The 14419-nt window shown below is 44.6% G+C and overlaps 1 protein-coding gene and 1 pseudogene across 1 annotated transcript in view; one reads left to right on the top strand and one right to left on the bottom strand.

The window, feature by feature from the left end:
• SLC4A5 (solute carrier family 4 member 5) overlaps positions 1–14419 on the bottom strand; it is a 144941-nt gene that overhangs the window by 111899 nt on the left and 18623 nt on the right. Inside the window, exon 2 of the mRNA XM_060169556.1 lies at positions 12778–12831. The gene's annotated coding sequence lies outside the window, so the exon portion shown is untranslated. The remainder of the gene's footprint in view (positions 1–12777; positions 12832–14419) is intronic.
• LOC132531548 (chromobox protein homolog 1-like) lies at positions 481–1056 on the top strand (annotated as a pseudogene).

Here is a 14419-nt window from a genome sequence, read left to right as displayed (position 1 = left end):
ATTGAGGTGGCTTCTCTTGTTGTGGAGCATGGGCTCTAGGCATGCAGGCTTTAGAAATTGTGACACGCGGGCTCAGTAGTTGTGGCTCGCCGGCTCCAGAGCACAGGCTCAGTAATTGTGCCGCTCAGGCTTAGTTGCTCCGCGGCATGCGGGATCTTCCCAAACCAGGACTCGAACCCATGTCCCCTGCATTGGCAGGCAGATTCTTAACCACTGCGCCACCAAGGAAGTCCTCTACCTCAATTTTAAAAAATAATTCCAGATGCTGGTGGCAGCAGCGCAGAGTGCCAGGCTCTTTTGTTTGGCTGAGGGAAGGGCGGTTGGCTGGCGCCTGCAGAACGCCGCTCAGTGAGGGACTTGACCGTGGTCAACAGGATTGTTGCTTTTCTGGTTCCCACTCGCCTGGTCGGCCGGACAAGACGCACGAGTAGTGCGGCACTGATTCCTCTCGGGTTCACGGGCACTGCTCTGAGCAGCGTCACCCTTTATACCAGAAAGCTGGCGGGCACCATGGGGAAAAGACAAAACAAGAAGAAAGTGGAGGAGGTGCTAGAAGAAGAGGAAGAAGAATATGTGGTGGAAAAAGTTCTCCACCGTCGAGTAGTAAAGGGCAAAGTGGAGTACCCCCTAAAGTGGAAGAGGTTCTCAGATGAGGACAACACATGGGAGCCAGAAGAAAACCTGGATTGCCCCGACCTCATTGTCGAGTTCCTACAGTCACAGAAAACAGCACATGAAACAGATAAATCAGAGGGAGGCAAGCGCAAAGCTGATTTTGATTCAGAAGATAAGGGGGAGGAGAGCAAACCAAGAAGAAGAAAGAAGAGTCAGAAAAGCCACAAGGCTTTGCTCGGGGTTTGGAACCCGAGTGGATTATTGGAGCTATAGACTCCAGTGGAGAACTCATGTTCCTGATGAAGTGGAAAAACTCTGATGAGGATGACCTGGTTCCTGCCAAGGAAGCCAATGTCAACATGCCCACAGGTCGTCATATCCTTCTATGAGGAAAGGCTGACGTGGCATTCCTACCCCTTGGAGGATGATGACAAGAATTAACTCTCCTGAGTACCAGCCCCTGTCACATCTGACTGTGGGTTTCAAGTGGGGAAAGAAAGAGTTCTACTTGTCTTGACACCATAGAGGTGGCTTGGGAAGATGTCCTTTGAAGAGCCAGTATAGTTTCCATGCCCTACAGCAGCCCAAGTGCTTTAAAGCCGTTCCATGCTGTATAGTTTGCACACCCATTCCAGTGGAGGGGAAGGAGGGTCAGTGTTTCAAGGCAACCCACTCTGAACTTTGCTGAGAAAAGCAAAGGGCTTTCTATGAAGGACAAAACTTGCAGAATGGGATGTGGGAGAGCAGAAGATACTATAGATCTTCAAAGAGCATCTCCACAACCCACAGCCTTCTTCCCAATAGTGTTAACTCTGCATTTTTACAGCGTAGCACGTATGTAGTTTTTGGCTATTACTGGTGTATTATTTGGGACAGGAGGGATGGGGTGGGAAAGAAGGGAGATGGGTCAGGATCATTTTTGTTAAAATTTGGGGCCTGATGGGGGAAGTGGTGAAACAAAGGAAAGAACAACTAATGATGATTTGGTTCTGTGTCCAGAATATTTCATCCTTTCAGAACATGTCATTGGCAACCTAAATGAGGACTATGAGAGACTGTTTAAAAGCTGTAAATGCCTGAAACTTAGAAGCCAACGTGTTCCCTGCCTGAGCTTAATGCTGTTCCCAACAAAGGACTAAGCCAGTTAAGAAGTTACCAAAGCTGTCGTCTGTGGGATGGAAACGGGTTGAGGAGGAAAAGTCTTTTTGGAGTGTATACGCAGGCAGGTCATTCTGTCTTAGAGGTGATAATTCTTGAAATTGACAAGAAGACCCTTTCTTTTCCAATTATGAAGTTATAAATGTCAGCTTCTCCACCCAAGCCACTGGCTGAAGTATTTGGGGAAGGGCAGAGGGTGGTATAGGAGGTGGGAGAGTAGGGAAAGGCAAGGGCTGGTACTCTTAGGGTGGAAAACTCTTGGAGCCTCTGTTTCTTGAACCTTGAAACCATTGGTGGCAGGGTTCAGTCACTGACAGCACAAGTTCACTGAATCACTTCAAGAGCTGAATAATTTCAGAAGCCCTAGTCTCAGGAGAAGATTAAATTTTCATACTGGGGCAGTGGCTCACTTTAAAACAAAGCAAGTTGTTTTAATCCTAAGAATTAACTAAAACCCAAAACTCTGTCTTAAATCATGAGATCCATCAGTTCTGACATCATCTAGACCTGCATCTAGAACTCCATTGTAAAACATTTTTAGGCATGTGTTAGGTTTCTGTGAAAATTTTGTTTAAATGTTAAGCTTCATACCAACACTGTAAGTTTTTGTCTTAATAAAACTATAGATTTATAATCCAAAAAAGAAAATTCCAAGTGACTGTCTTTGGGAATTAGAACTGTGGGGTGTGCAGAAAGCTGAGATGGAGTTCTGTTGCTTTTTATTATAAGTTCTTACATGTGTTACTTGATTTTTAAATTATGATTATATATTATTTTTACTTTAAACATTTTAAAACAAATAATTTAATATGTGCCCTCACTTTGTGTGATAATTGTATTCCCTGAAAATCCATGGTTAAATCTGTTTGTTCAAACTGAATCATGATATCAGGAGACCTACAAAAAAAGAAACTTTAAGACGGTTCTCAAACTTAAGTGGGCATCAGTCATCTGTGGGGCTGCTTAAAACCTGGATTGCTCAGCCCTACCCGTGTTTCTAAGTCAGCAGATCCGGGGTGAAGCCTGAGAATCTGCATTTCCAGCAAGCTTTCAGTTGATGCTGCTGCTGCTGATCCAGGGACCACACTTTGAGAACCATGGTTTTAAGGAAATAGCTCCTAATTTATATTTTCTATCAAATTGAATCACCATACCTGGAGTTTGCTTCACATGAGGTTTACATACATAATAATATCACATCTTTTCATTCAAACTGGGCATTGTGAACTGGTAAGCTTAGTGAGAACACACTGCTAGCTCCAATAGGTTGGTGATTTTTTGAAAATCACCTCCTCAGGCATAGCATGAGGACTAAAGAGAAGCTGAGTAACAAATCCTCTTTCTCACAAAGACCACCTCCAACCACAAAAGGGAAAGGCCATGTGACCTAGGCTGGCCAATAAAACACTCCCTAGTCCCCAGTCAGAGATTGATTCAGAGATGACCCCATGGCCAAAGCTGGACCAATCAGAATTCTTCCCAGGACATTTCCACTTGGACCGTCCAAAAACACTGCCTTGTTCTGGCTCTTGCTCTGGTTCTGGCATTGTGAAACTTATAAGCTTGGGGGGCTACTATCTCACCTGCCCTGTGGAAGGATGCATCCAAAGAAAGTAGAGAAACAGTTCTGATAACACTGTAACTCCCTGAGTCAGTTAATTCTGACTCCCTGACTTCTCAGTTGTGTTGAGCTGATAAATTCACTTTACTTTTTCTCATGTTTGAGTTGGGTTTCTGACACTTGGAGTCAATAGTTCCTGAATAATACAAATGAAGTAAGAGTTTTCCAACATGTTTTAAAAATGTGTTTTTTCATATTTGAAGTTCTATGGATTTTTCAGATTGGAAACCAAGCAAAAATGAATACAAAATGACAATACAGATGTAAATAGAGATGAAAACTCTCCAAGGCTACAGAAGTATGGAACTATAATGTAGCTCGTATTCAGGTAGACGCATAACTTCCAGTTCTGCACTAGCTGAGACCATTCCCTCCTCACCTCCTCTGTGCTGGGTCCCGCGTCCTCACAATTTGAGAGAAGCTCCCTTCCAGGAGTATGCAGAAGTAGAAGAACCCAGACTGCCCAGATTCATCTTCAAAGGAAGCCATCCATTTAAAACAACTCAAACAGAGTGTTGACCATATGGAAAGTGTTTAGATTAATTACTGCTCTGATTGGCAGCTACATGGCCCATCATAAAAATTCCCAATCATGACCTAAACTTTGAAACAGAAGCTCTATCTCCACAATTTCATATAATATATATTAATTGGCTGTCAAATATTTGTTTTCATAATCTCATTTAATCCTGACTAAAATTCAGTGAGGTGCATAATTTTGATCTCCGCGTTATAGATGAGGAAATGGAGATTCAGAAAATTAAGTAATTTTTCCTGAGTCACAGAGCCAGGCATGGTGGAGCCAAGAGTCATACTGGATTCTCTGATTCTGGGACCCAAGGAAGGAAGGAAGACACGGAGGGAGAGAGGGAGGGACGGAGGAAGAAGAGCAAAGAAACAAGAGATAGAGGAGGTCTGGAAGAAGCCTTCCACTTCTGCATTCCAGACCCTGCCTTAGGTGCCAACCATAAGCCCTCCCAATGGCCTTATACTAAACCCCATTTTCTCTTCACCTAGCTTCAGCTGATTTGAGTTACTTGCATCCAAAGAGTATTAACCAGTACAGCTACCCACCTCAATATGTTGCCAAAGGAATTGTGTTAGAACACAGCAGTCCCAGCATGTAGCAAATGAAGGAACTTGTAACAGCAGTTTTACCCATACCAGCCCCTCCACTGCCCAACTAGCTCACTATTATCCTCCCATCCATCTTTAGATCATAGATTGTCTTGGGGATGAGCATGGCTTTACAGTGAGGGATCAGACCAAATTCTCTTCTGTCCCAAGTCACTTAAGGGTCCCATTCCACTTTACTGCCCCTGCCACGAGTGTGAAATCACATCTGGGAACCCTGCGAATCCAAACCCTACTGACAAAAATCAATGTCTTAAGCCTGTAAGGCTAAGGACCAGAGTGCCACACCAGTGAACCCTCAGGGCCCCTGCACAAGTAGCCTTCATGTCCACTGCAGCAAGGAGGTGGTGATACAGCCAGTCTTATGGGCAGACAGTGTGTTTTGACCATCAAAACCCTGGTAATTGAATCACCTGCCGTTTAAACACTCCCCCCACCCCACCCCCACCCCAACCTCCCTTCCACGAGGGCACATCAATTCAGTCCAACAAATTCACTTTGTTCCAGATATTTGCACTAGACACTGCAAACAAAGAGAACAAAATAGTTTATTAGGGAAGAAGGGAAAAATATGGTAAAAAAAATCCTTCAGGTTAGACATTCATATCTCTGGGAAAAAAAACAGAAAAAAAGTTGTGCCACATTCATCAAAAGTCAGCCTTTTGGGAGCTTTTCCTCCCACCCCATCTTTTAAGCCATTTGACCTTATTATACTATCTAAGAACACAGGACTAGCCCAACATGGTATCCAGTGAACTCCTCTGATAGCCCAAAGTATTTGAGAAAAGGACCTCCCCAAGGCCTCCTCTGAGTTTATTTTGTGAACTGAATTGACAAGAATGACATGGGGTCATACTGGGCTTTAAAAAAACTAAGCTAGAAGCCATAGAAAGGCCACCTTCACAACCGATAGTTTATCCATTGCCTCTGGGCTTAGCAGACCCCTAACATGCATGCCCCAGGAGAGGAAAGAAAATCAAGCAAACAAAATATCCCTAAACAAACTTTCAGTAACAAAATGAGGTACCATATCCAACACCTAACAACAGAAATGTCTAATAAAAGGAGGCTAGCCATTAGTCAGTTTCAATTCTGAGATGTTACATTAACAGATATAATCTATTTTCCCATAGTTTTCTGGGGAAGGGGCAAGTCTCAGGGGTTTTGCGTACTTCATAAATACTTCAGTCAGTCTTGTAACTTTGGCAAAGACAATAGAAACTTATTTACCTGGAAGAAAGAGTCTCAGTTGCATCAGATGAGGACAAAAAAGAACTCACCAGGATGTCAGAGAGAATGAGTCTCTTGTCATTTCTGTTCATTTGGTGTGAGTTCCAAACCAATGAACTCAAGGCACCAAGATGACACACTATACTTTTTTTAAGGAAAGGCAAATATTCAATGCTCATTTGGAGGATTTACTCAGCTTTCATGCTCTTCTCCTTCTCAGTGTGTGTAAAGCTCACTCTTAAATACTCTGTGCTCATACTGTAAAGCACATTTTCCCTTATCTGCATAGCTTTGTCTACTATCTCTGAAGCTCCAAGCTGCAAACTTACCTTCAAGCTCTAAGCGTTGGAAACCACAATCCAAATCTCAGGGAGGCCAGAGCCACTCGTTCTGTTGCTCTTGGGTGGTGAGAAGGACACTCTGTGATTTCCAGGCTGAACAGTATTTGGGGCATTGGAGATTGACTTGTGGGCTCAGTGGCGGCCAGCCATGTGACCAGAATGGGGGAAGGGATACTCCTGCAGGGTGAGGGACTGATGCCTGGTTGGCTGACAGACAAGGGTGGTGCAGGGTCTGAACAGAGCTGCCCAGGATCATAGGCAGACATCTTTAAGTTTCTTCTCAGATTTTAACTTGGTGATTTTACATGGCAGTGTTGTTTCAGCCTGGATTTTGAAATGCTGGTTTATCTCCCGCATGGTTTCTATCCCAGACCATTTTGAATTCTGTCTTAGAGGGCTCTTAGAGGTAGAGGTCTAAGGGACCTTAGAGATGATCCAGTCCTGCCTCAGGGCCACCCATTTTATAGTCAGTTAGCAGCACTTCCAGGAGCCTGCAGAGGCCTGGGTCTGAATGCATACTGGCGTGACCAGGACTGGCTGGCACCAATACTACAGCTCACTTGAATATCTTCAACTGTTAGGTCATTAGAGCTTTGAGGTCTGCTGAGATGCCAGTTAAATGGATCTTGTCACACTTCAGGTACCTAAAAATCTGCAGCTATCAGATTAGGGCATGGCTTAGAAATTACAGCAATTTGTACTTGTGGTCAATGAGTTTTTGTATAGACATGTGTACTTATGTTTATGTATCTCTATCACAATCTTCATAAAATACTCCAAGATGATCTTTTTGGGATCAGGGGATGTCATGAGCTGGGGAGATCTTGATCTCAAAGATCTTGAAGACTTCTGGAGACCAGAGCTGTATGGGTAAGCTTCTAGTTCACATCCGCCACTCCACCCAAATGGTTTGTGCTGGCTGCCTGCTAAAAAAATGGGGGAGGTGGTAATAAGAACGGAGGAAATGGTAGAGGTGGAAGCGGTAGGTGGAATGGTAGAAGTGGCAGTATGGTAGCTGGACATAAATGGAGTTGGTGGACGTATAGATGGAGGTGGTGGACGTATAGATGGACGTGGAATAGATGTAGATGGAGGTGGTGGAGGCAGCGGTGGTGATCAAGGAATGGGTGAGAAGACCTCCTAAATGACAGAGTAGGAGATTATTTTTACTATTATGCTGATGACCCTGGATGAATCTGACTTTCTGTGATTAGAAGTGTGAAATGGCGAAGCCTTGGCATTAGGAATCTGGAGAACCTTATTCTGTCCCCAAAGCTGTGTGACCTTGAGAAAATACTTCACCTCTTTGGGCTTCAGCATCCTTGCAGCAGAATTGGCACTTAATAAATGGTGGCTTGTTTAGGGGAACTCATCTTTCTCCCTCCAAGCACTTTACTCTTCCCTACAAAGTAGGAGCTTCTGTCCTTTCTGAAGCTTTGAGAAAAGTACTCTCCACTCACCTCTCCTACTAACTCCTGCTTAGTGGATGAGGAGTGGCTCATGTGCTTGATGAATTTGGGAGAATAAAATGGGCACGTGCCATGACTCAGATCCTTCTGAGAACTGCCTGCACCAGAGAAGGCACAAGCTGCCCTCCTCTCCTCCTCTCTTCTCAGTAAACTTCCCAGGGCAGGTTCTTGTCACGCAGGTACGGAGTCTTTCAGTGCTGGAAGGATAAGTTTGGTTCTTGGGGAAAGAGTTAGGAAGCCTGATTGTGGTTGTACTTTCTAAACCAAATTCTCCAATCAGTTTTATCTGTTATGAAGTTATTTTAATCTCTAGCGGTTTGATCCCTGTATCTTATTTCTCATTTGATTCCAAGCATACAGAGAAAGACTGGGAACAAGGATCACTCTCAAATTCCAATGTTGGTGAATTAATGAGAGAGTCAGCATGGAGTTGATTGGACTAAATGTCTCTAAGTTTCCTTCAAGCTCTAACATCCTGTGATTCTATGAGTCTATTTCTCTGGGAAAAAACCAAACTCTTAGCAAACAACTTCTTCATCTCTGACTCTCTTCCTTCTTGCTTCTCAATACAAAGAAGACCTCAAATCTTCAAACATCTTCCTCTCCTTCCCTCTCCACCAGCCCCTCGTGGCTTCATTTACTCCCTGTTCTGGTCTGGACCCCATGATGAATCCCTTCACTCCTCCCTCAGTGATACTCATAACCTCTGGCTCCTGCCCTGCCAATCTCTTGTTCTAGATCAGCCCACCCATCAACCTTCTCCTCCAGCACTGAACTCCCTTTCATCTCTGAAGAAAGCCTGTCTTCAGGGGAGAGAACAAAGCCAATACACAGAGTGGCAGAGGGGTGTGTGTCGGGGGGAGGGTGTGTGTGAGAGGGAGAGACAGACAGACAGGATGGGGAGGGGGAGGGAGACCTAGCCCCATGATGCCTGTGGCCAACACTATCCCTGCCCTTCCCCATGATTGAGTTTTGTGAGCCAAAAACTGTTAAGAGAAGATCTGGCCATCCCCTTTCTCTCCTCCCCCTTCCCGCTGGCCTCTCTCCATGTTACTTCCAAGGAGACTGGTTCACCCAGCTGGCTTTAAGCTCTGGGATAAATTGGAAGGTATTAGTCCTTCCTTATCACCAGAGTGGTAACAGTGGAGATCCACACTTAGGGGAGAGGGAAAAGTTGGACCCAGTGGTTCTCAGTCAGAGGTATCCCCCACCCAGGGGACATCTGGCAATATCTGGAGACATTTTTGGTTGTCACACTGAGAGGAGAGTACTTCTGGCCTCCAGTGGGTAGAGGCCAGGGATGCTGCTAACATCCTACATGAGACACCCCCCACAACAAAGAATTAGCCGGCCCCAACTGGCGACGGTGCTGAGGTCGAGAAGTCCTGGATCAGACAGCTCAGCCCCCTCTGGTCTAGGCTCTAGGCTGTGTCTAATCCAGGCCAAAAGAGCATTCCACATGGGCCCATCTTGGTCTGGGCTCTACAAGGAAGAAGGAGGGGCAAAGATTCTTAGTAATTTGCAGTTTCTGACCTCTGTGCTTCCATTTCCTTTAGAGACCTGGTGGAGAGAGGTGGCTACTCACAGGGACAGATGCCCTTCCATCTCCTGGCCAGATGCCATCTGAACTCCACCTGAGTTTAACATATGGCAGGGTTTAAGCAGGTTTGACACAGGGTCCTGGCATGGAGGGCATAGTATGAAGAGAGAACAAGCCTCCTACCCTGGAGAGGTCTGCAAGGTTCAGGTCCTTGTGTTGGTGAGAATAAGGACACATTTCAAGGCCCCAGCAGGCCTATCTAGAACTTTTATCCATAAGAAATTCTCCATGAGCTGGGCAAGACTCACTCCAGTATGTATATTATTTGGCTCTCAGATTGTTTGTGCCAAGCTTTGGCAGGTGGTACGAGACTGGCTGCCCCAGATTCTTGACAACTTTAGTTGCTTTTGAACTGTATCCAGGGTCAAGGAGGGAACATACTGTGATGGTGTCAAGTCTGCACAGGAGGGCAAAAAAAAAGATGGTATCTTAAAGGGAAGCTGAGATACCCAAAATGCCAGGCTCAGGTTAGGCAGTGGCTGGGTCCTGGCCTTGCACATCTCCATCTACCGCTTGATCACTGCTGTGGCTGTGGCCAGCAACATCAGAGACCTTAGCTCACTCTCCACCAGCCACACTGCATGTCCTGCTGTTCCTCTAACACCCCAAGCTCATTCCTACTCGGAACCTTTGCACTTACTGTTTCCCTAACCTTCAGCATGACTTGCCCCCTTGTGTATTCAGCTCTCTGACCAAATGCCATCTACCCAAGAGGGCTCTCCCTGACCAGCCCATCTAAAATGCCCCTCTCTAGTCCTTAATTCTGCCTTCCTTGTCTATACGACGTTTCTACCCCAAATCATATTTTGTGTTTGTTTGTTTATTCATTTATTGTCTGTTCCTTTAATATGGCAAGGATTTTGTCTTGTTCACAGATTTATCCCTGATGTCTAGAATAGAGGCTCATAAATGGTTGGGTTCAAATCCTGGCTCCACTAACTGTGGGATCTTGGGCAACTTACCTATCATTTTTTTCCTTCATATTCCTCAGCTGAAAAATGAGAATAAGAATTATATCTGCCTCAAGGGTTGTTATGAGAACTGATTGAATCAATGTATATAAAATCTTAGGTCAGGGCTACCCAGGTGGCACAGTGGTTAAGAATCCGCCTACCAATGCACGGGACACGGGTTCGAGCCCTGGCCCAGGAAGATCCCACATGCTGCGGAGCAACTAAGCCCGTGCACCACAACTACTGAGCCTGCACGCTAGAGCCCGCGAGCCACAACTACTGAAGCCTGTGCTCCTAGAGCCCGTGCTTGGCAACAAGAGAAGCCACCACAATGGGAAGCCCATGCACCGCAACGAAGACTAGCCCCCACTCACCGCAACAAGAGAAAGCCCGCACGCAGCAAGGAAGACCCAACGCAGGCAAAAATAAATAAATAAAATTAATAAAAAAAAAACTTAGGTCAATGTCTGGGCCACAGGAAATAATTAGTATTAACTATGAATATTATTATAATTATTATACTCCCAGGAAGCTCATGACCTGTGTATTCTGAGGAGTGGGGAGTGGCATTCCTGGCAGCTTGCAGGAATGAAGCAGTCATTGTTACTTCTCCAGGAGCCAAGATCCCCCTGCAGGCTCTCAACCAGAGTCCTTTTCTCTCCTCTGCACCTGCTCTCTGTTGCCCTCTGGAGGTCCTGGTTGGACACTGGTGAAAGCTAACTGTGTTAGGGACTCTGCAGATGATGTATTTCCTAGGGAAGAATGAGGCTTTACTGGATGGCAGCCCCCTTACTTAAGTTTGCCCCTTGACAAAACCGCCAGTGGAGGCATCATGTGGCAAACATGATTGGAAATCATTGAGGCCACAGAAGAACTGTGGGTACCTAGGAATTCATCTCTCAGACCCCAAGAGGGACCCAGAGAAAGGCCACCCCTCCCCTCCCCCAGGCTGTACTTCCTGAGCCAGGCCACAATGCTCTGGCCACCTGGGCCAACCTAAGACACCCTGTAAAGCCACTCCTCAGATAAGCCAATGCCTCCTCCGGCCTGATATTTTCTTTGCCTCCTTTTCTTTCCCCCAAATAGCCAGACTATTCCGTGTTTTGCCTCAGGGAGCGTGTATGAAAGCAGAAAGCAGAGACAAAATGAGCCTCTTCCCTTAGAGGAAGAGAAAAGACTCCTGGCTAACCCAGACTGAAGTGTAGGAGAGGATGTTCATGAGAAAGATCAAGGCTGTCCCCTACCCCTCATTCAAGGCTGCATGGAAACATGGAGGGGGACTCTGAGCTCCACAATGACCTGCAGGCACCAATGAACAAGGACTACATGGAACAAGAACAAATGACATCAAGTGTAGGGACCTATGTAGGTCCCTAAGAGTCGAGAACCCTGCGGTGCACCCCACTCCGACCCCAAAATGGAAACCACGAGGGACACTCAGAACAGACAGGGATTAAGTGTCAGCACCTTTTAAAAATGAGGGTTCAAAATATAGATGAAGAGTTTTAGAAACTCATGTTTCTTACAACCTTGAGTGCAGGGACCAAAACTGGTATTCCAAAGGATAGATTTTTTAAGAAAATAGTGTTGGGGAAATGCACTATTTCAAAAATTACACTTAGAGGAGAAGTCTGGGCAGCAGACAAAGGCAGAAATCTAATCATTTGCTGGACTCAGCACATTTATCTCTGCTCTGAAATCAGATGTGATTGTCCCTTAATACTGGGGTTGAACTTGCAGCCCAGGTTGCCTTGGACAATCACCAGGTGCCCTGTTGTCTTGGCTCTATTATCAGCAGTGCCCTCTTTCATTCTCAAAAGGGATGCAGTCTGGGTAGTAAGTTATACGGTTACTCTGCTCAAGATTTTTAAATGAGTGATCCCATGGGCTGACCAACTCTGAGTGAGGTGCTATGAAATAGAAAGTAAGGATTTCCAGGCAGGGGTGGCTGGAGGCTGTGGGACAATGAAGCTCTGGATGGGCTGAGAATCTCACCCGGACAGGAAAGGAAGGGGCACGTGTTACATGATGAGAGGAGTTGTGGTGAGGTTGAAGGTCAGGTGCTGTGTGGAGTTGAGAGGACAGTGGTGGGGTCAGAGTGGAATGTTTGAACTTAATATTTCAGACATGGAGTAGCGCAGGGTAATGGCATGGTCTGAGTTATGACCACGGGAGCAGGTAGGAGAAATGGAACCTCATTGCATTTGGGGATAGGAATTGGGCAACTAACAAGAGACATGGAAGCAGGACTGGCTACTCTATGCCTTTTTGCTCCTATTGAATTTTGAATCTTTTTACTATATTACCTTTTCAAAAATACATAAATAGAATTAAAATATAAAGGAATCCAGGCTTCTAGGTCAACAGTGGAATCATTTTATCAAGTTTTTAAAGCCCCACCAGTAAAACAAGTTGCCTTTAAACATTTGAAAAGATGCTCAACCTTATTCACTTATAAAAAAGAAAAATAGGGAAATTAGAGCCACAGTGAAATACCATTTTTCCCCTTCAGATTGGCAAATAGCAAAAGGTTTCACAACAGCAAGAGTGGAAGGAAATGGGTCCTCTTCCACACAGCAGTTGGACAGACGGCAGATGGGTACAGGCTCTACAGCACCACTTTGGCAATATTCATAACACCTGAAAATGCACATACCTTTGGGTAGCAGCTATTCCTGTGTAGAAAGTTATCTTACAGATACACTCCGACCTGTGGACAAAGACACATATGTGGTTTGAGGCAGTCACTCACCTTCCTGCACTTATGTCAGAGGGTTATCAGGGGAATTAAATGATATAATGCATGGAAAGGATGTTAAAGAAAGCCTGGCACATAGTAAGTGCTCAGTAAATGCCAGCTGTTATTATTACAGCATTGTTCATGACAGCAAAACATTGGAAACAACATGAATGTTTATCAAGAGGGGACTGATAAAATAAGTTTTGTCTTACATTGAAAAATCACAAAGATTTTAATACAATGAGGATATTCTTTAAACAGTGCTATGGAATGATCTTTTAAAAATGTTGTTAAATGGAAAAAAAACAAAGTGTAGAGGAATGCTTGTGGTTTGTCACCATTTGTGTGTGGGGTGTGCCTAGAGGTGCACAGTCTCTCCAGGGATGAAGTCACAAGAAACTCGTAACAGTGATGATTCCTGGGAGGGACAGTGAGAGGCAGGAGCTCAAGGGCTACTGTATAACCTCTTGTACCTTTTATATTGTCCATCATAGGGATGTATTCTCTAGTCAAAAACAATTAAACAAATTGGGGTATATGTCCAAAATGTTGAAAGCAGGGACTCAAATAGATACTTGTATGCCATTGTTTGTAGCAGCATTATTCACAATAACCAAAAGGTGGAGACAACCCAAATGTTTATTGATAGGTGAATGTATAAACAAAGTGTGGTTTATCCATACAATGGAATACTATTCAGCCTTAAAAAGGAAGGAGAGTCTGACTCATGCTAAAACATGGATGAAACTTGAAGACATTAAGTGAAATAAGCCCGTCACAAAAGGACAAATACTTGTATGATTCCACTTCTATGAGATACTTAGAATAGCCAAATTCATAGAAACAGAAAGCAGAATAGTGATTACCTGAGGCTAGAAGGAAGGAGAAATGGGGAGTTAGTGTTTAATGGGTACAGAGTTTCTGCTGGAGATGATGAAAAAGTTCTGGAGATGGATGGTGGTGCAACAAAGTGAATTTACTTAATGCCACTGAATTGTACACTCAAAAATGGTTAAAATGGTAAACTTTATATTATGTACATTTTATCACAAAAAACAATTAAATAATTTTAATAATAAAAATAATCATTTTTAAAATTTTGATCGGAGTTATGTTAAATGCAGAGATTAATTATGAGGAGCTGTATCGAATGAGCCACAACAAAGAATGGTCCTATCGAAAAAAGGACTTGGTCTCCAAATCCTGGCATTTTTCCATGCCAGTTTCTCCTGTTCTGCCGAATGGCTCTTGGGGGATTCATGGTGCAGAGCAGAGGTGACAGGCTGAGCCAGGACCGTGGGAGGAGGGCAGCTTCATCCAAGACAGGGAAGAAAATGGAAGGGAAGAGGTGATGGGTGGGGCAGAAGTAGAGGAAATTCCTGCCAGACCACATAGACTTTCTCCATGAGGAATGTTGGGGGTAGATTTTGAGGGGGCTAGAAAAGCTTGGTCTTTGAGGGGAATCACAGAGGGGCCAGACCAGGGATGAGTAAAAGAACCACCACTTTCCTCTGAGGAGGCTGGTGACGCTGGAGATCACAAATGTGTAGAGAGAATT

The sequence above is a fragment of the Lagenorhynchus albirostris genome, chromosome 13 (assembly GCF_949774975.1).
Source record: "Lagenorhynchus albirostris chromosome 13, mLagAlb1.1, whole genome shotgun sequence".
NCBI lineage: Eukaryota > Metazoa > Chordata > Mammalia > Artiodactyla > Delphinidae > Lagenorhynchus > Lagenorhynchus albirostris.
Note: the sequence above shows the minus strand (reverse complement) of the source record. Positions and strands in the feature narration are given on the sequence as shown.